The 5161-nt window shown below is 38.7% G+C and overlaps 1 long non-coding RNA gene across 1 annotated transcript; it reads left to right on the top strand.

Moving 5' to 3' along the window:
* The first annotated feature begins 3028 nt into the window (after positions 1 to 3028).
* Positions 3029 to 4203, top strand: LOC136942813 (uncharacterized). Its single transcript, XR_010876640.1, has 3 exons — positions 3029 to 3146; positions 3329 to 3417; positions 4138 to 4203. It is a non-coding gene; the product is annotated as an uncharacterized lncRNA (long non-coding RNA).
* The last annotated feature ends 958 nt before the right edge of the window (positions 4204 to 5161 follow it).

Genomic DNA, 5161 nt, shown 5'->3' with positions numbered 1-5161 from the left:
TCTGTTTACATTCAACAAAACGGTTTCAACAGATATGTAGTTATGCATTCAACTAACTGTCTGTAGATTATCAGGTGCATTTCAAGTGTTGATCTACAGATTTGACTGAATATGTCTGCTGACTTTCAAAGCTTGTTTTCAACTGGTCATAAACCAATATTCAACTAATTGTCTGTAGATTGTGTGTTGCATTTTTATTGTCCAACTGTTGGCACACTATAAGCTGTAAGCAGCTACTCAGTATCATGTAAACAATGTATCAATTGACATTCAACACAGTTTCAACAGACAAGTACCATAAATTCAACTAACAGTCTGTAGATTATCAGATGCATTTCAAGGGGTTGATCTACAGACTTTACAAAATGTCTGCTGACTTTCAAGGTTTTTTAACCAACATTCAACTAATTGTCAGTAACTGATACGTTCACTATCTGTTGAAAATGCATTGATTCTCAACTAAAGATAATGTGCTTCTCTTCTTGATTATTTACAAACTATTAATAGGCATTCTCCACTAAATGTTTGTAGACGTGTTTTAGGACCATCCAATTAAAATGAAAAACCGTTGAGTGTAGTAGAATGCCTATAAACTATCAACAGAACGCATATTAACCATTTGTACATAAAGAGGAAAGTTTGCTAAACGGATCAATAACACTGTTTAACTAAAGTCAATACCAGGCTATAAAGTACAGTAAAACAAAAATGATAGGCAGCAAATGAACACACATTTTGGTCAATACCTGACCAAAAATTGGCCAAAGATCGGGAGTCAGGTGGCTGAGCGGTTAGGGAAGCGGGCTAGTAATCTGAAGGTTGCCAGTTCGATTCCCGGCTGTGTAACATGACGTTGTGTCCTTGGGCAAGGCACTTCACCCTACTTGCCTCGGGGAGAATGTCCCTGTACTTACTGTAAGTCGCTCTGGATAAGAGCGTCTGCTAAATGACTAAATGTAAATGTAAAAATAAAACAACTACAATCACCACACTTTTTTGTACAGTTACAGTCACAATTTACAGAAGAACAGAACATACTGCCAACTGTTAGAAACAGTACATCACCCCCTAAACTTGTTCATGAACTTGAAGCTTGTTACAAGCATTTAGTAATTTACAGTAAAAGGGATGAGCTCTTTGTTGCTTTTCATCTTGATTTCCCTTTCTGCTAATTCGCCAACAACTTTTGCTCGGGTGAAATGAGTGGTACCCTGCATACTGCCACCCTTGCTACTCTTAAAAAAAAAAAAAACTTTAAAAAAAACCAGGAACAATCTGGCAGCTGGGACGCCAGATTAAACTCATTAAATTACAGTAAAAAAATATATATATTAACATGAATTAACCGTAAAATAATTGTAATTTTCCTGTACCAAATTTACAAGATATATCTGTAATATTGCGTTACAGGCTGTTCTTTGCCGGTAAATATGACTTTTATTAATTGAACTTCTCTGTAAAAAAACTGCATTTCTCATTTTAAATGTGTACTATTATCATGAATAAACCAGATTTGCGGGGGGAAAAACGACTTGTAATTGTATAAACATATGTACGGAGTGTACGTTCACATTATAAACCCATGTTTTGACACAGGTTTTTTTTACTTCAATTTAAAAATACAGCATTCTCAATAAATAAAAATAAATAAATAAAAATATCCAATAAAGCCAAAACAAGATATCACGATTTAATGCACAACGTAATCAGTATCCAGATATTTACAACTTTAGCGTCAGGTAGTTGTTAAATTGGAGAGTAATATTGCTCGCCGCACGTTTCTCTTACAAGACAAGTTAGTTCGCTATCTAACTGGACAACAGTCACACTCATGGTGAACACTTAATTTATCCAAACTACAGACCATCACATTACACATATCAAAACAGAACGAACACAACAACAAAACTCCAAACAATGCTTATCTAACTAAGCTTAAACCTTTAACAGACATCCCAACCGGCAGAGACTCATTTCCGGGAGGTGGCTTCTCCCCCCCCCCCACCCAACCCCCGGGACGCAATCCGAACGCATGATATACCCCTTCAACCAGCACGTACACTGCCCCCCCTGGGACGCAATCAGGACGCGCAATATGCACCTGTTTCGACCATAAATGACCATTGCACATGTCTCGCGTTCGCTCTAAATTCTAAATCCCCGAATTCCGGGAGATTGTATAGAATTTGCGGGCGTCCGGGAGCCGCTATTGAAATGAGGGAGACTCCCGGAACTTCCGGGAGACTTGGGATTTCTGCTTTAACTCTGTAGCTCATTGCAGAATATATACAGTTTGTATGTATACTCCCTATCACCACAGTCCATATACATACTCCTACTACCCCACACATACAGAAGGATGTTGTGTGCCCAAGTCTCATCAATGTGCGAGGGCAACAAAAGCAAAACCGAGTAGCATGAACCTGCAGAGCCGGAGACCCCGGAGAGCCGGGAGAGCCGAGAGCCGGAGAGCTGCTTGTTTAATATTCTTAGCTTTACCATTTCAATAAAATTAAAATAGTATTTTGGTTCAGTAATAGGCTTGGGACTAATTTAAGTTTGAAATTCTTACAATGTTTAATTTGACCAATTACTCTCCCTCTTTTTGAAGATGCATATAACCATCCAAGAGGGAAGGTCTTTGCCAGAATTAAAAAGATGCACCACATGCTGCAAGGAATTCTACTGCCCTTTCTGTCTCTACTGTTTTTCATCCAGCAAAACTGAGCAAGGTCACCGCCCATTTAAAGATAAATTTCAACCCAGTTTTCCATGAAGGTAAAAACAAACAAAAAAAGAAATTCTGTGAAGTTTCAATGCAATGCATTAAAAGCAGACTGAATGTTATCAACAATTCCTTTTGAGCAGTGAATCAATAGAAGTCCCTCTCTGATTTGTTTGCTCTGACCAGATATTTGATTCAGACACTTAAGTAATATATAGGCCTGATACTATTTCTGTATTATGTTTTAGGATACACCATTCACATATGTGGGTTAAATTGCCAACCACAATTGCATTACCACTGCAGTGAGGAACTACAAGACACCCTTATTGCCTATCTGAAGGCAGTGCTGAACCGAACACCAACCAAACTAAGGTTCACAGATGAAGTGCAGTTCATCCTTGGTGTTCTATTTACAGAGGTAGGCCTAGCCATGTAAAGTATTTGTACATGTTCCTGCTCCTGCACTTTCAAAGCCTATATAAACAAAATGCCTACCATGTTGCTACAGATGTACGGACATCGGTACCAATGGCTTGAGGTTCTGTATTGGCATAACGGTGTATTTCAATTGTTTAAAAATTAACCATATAATTTTTGTAGGCCATCATATACGGCCTGAGTATTCTGAATAATCTGTCGCTGCAGGATGCAGAAAAGGTCTTCATATCTGGACCAGTTTATCATCAGAGGTAAGTAGAGAATGTACATTTTCTGCACAATGCCATACAACTTTATCATCTACTATTAATACCTTTATTATCAACCAGTTAAGTAATGCTAATTAATGTACACTACCTTGTTAGTGTAACTGATATTTATGCTTACCTAGAAGTAATATTACATTTACATTTACATTTATTCATTTAGCAGACGCTTTTATCCAAAGCGACTTCCAAGAGAGAGCTTTACAAAGTGCATAGGTCACTGATCATAACAACAAGATAGCCAAAAAACATCGCGAGTAGCCAAAACATGAAGCACACATTGTGAACAACCAAAGTAAGTGCCAAAGGGAAGAACCATAAGAGCATGTAGTTAAACAAGTCACAACCAAACAACATGAACAGCTATAAGTGCAAGTGTACCTGTGGAAAAAAGCAAGCAACAGTAATAAAACAATATATCACAGCGAGAACCAAAAATTTAAATCAGTTACCACTAACCACAAGAGCAACAAGTCTCTAAGCAAGGGTCATTGTGATCCTTGAGGAAACTAACATCGGGTCAAGCGAACCGTTCCTAATTACCGTTGTACTCCCGGAACAAGTGCGTCTTGAGCCTTTTCTTGAAGGTGGAGAGACAGTCAGTGTCTCTGATGGAGGTGGGGAGTTGATTCCACCACTGGGGGGCCAGACAGGAGAAGAGCTTGTGTTGGGACCGGGCGGTCTTCATTGTCTGTACTATTTCAGTGAAGTGGAGGAGTTTGATAGGGGGATATCAAAACAATTGCGCACAGAAGGGAGACCATTCAACTAGTAAGTATTATTAGGATTCCTCCGTAAGGAGGAAACCTATTGTTATTGTTAGTTTTATTATTAGGATTCCTCCGTAAGGAGGAAACCTATTGTTATTGTTAGTTTTATTGGGTGTGCTTTGCCTTCGGCAAGGGCGCAACCTTTGTTCTCTCACATATATATTATTATTATTGTTATTATTTTTGCCCCCCTAAAACTCAGTCAATATTTGGCCTACATAGACAACGTAGGTGTCAAAAGTTTCGTCTTGGTAGCGATTGAGTTGCTTCTATTGGAATTTACGTTCCGTTGCATGGTTTAGGCTTAAGTTAAGTTTTTGTGGCGAAAAGTGAAGCTAACAGAGGCTAATTTGCTAGCCACAGTCACTGACGTTACTAACGTCACTGCGTCACTAACGTCACGAAAACACGCGTGACTACCTTTGGCAGAACATTCGTTTCGCATCTGTTAACTTGGGGGATAGCTAGGCTAACTATAGCTTTACTGCAAGGCAGCTGCAGAAACGCCACAAGAAAAGAGGCCAGGGTGATAAATATTTACTCATTTTACTTTGTGATATGACACACAATTGTGATGTGTAATGTACAATATAAGCTGATATTATTAAGGAAGTACATCTACTTTCGGAAACAGTAGTCTACTATTTCACTGAAGTATTAGCATCATGACATTAGCCTGTGTTGCCCGGGCAACACATACTACAGTGGTCTATGATGTATCTGTTTTCAATCGTTAACATAAACATTCCTCACATATACATTTTCGTTGTATGATTTATTCTGACATTAGTAAACGATTTGTTGGTGAAATTACCATTACCTGTGGTTTCAAACCAATGTAGCTCACTGCAACGCTGTAGCCTACCCGAGACACTAGTGTGAGTAGCTAACAAAAACTCCTCAGCTGTTCAAGTCAAACGGCGACAGAACATGTTCGGCACTCCCCTTACTCAAAAGTC

Source organism: Osmerus mordax, chromosome 5 (genome assembly GCF_038355195.1).
Source record: "Osmerus mordax isolate fOsmMor3 chromosome 5, fOsmMor3.pri, whole genome shotgun sequence".
Taxonomy (NCBI): domain Eukaryota; kingdom Metazoa; phylum Chordata; class Actinopteri; order Osmeriformes; family Osmeridae; genus Osmerus; species Osmerus mordax.
This window is presented reverse-complemented; position numbering and strand designations above follow the sequence as displayed.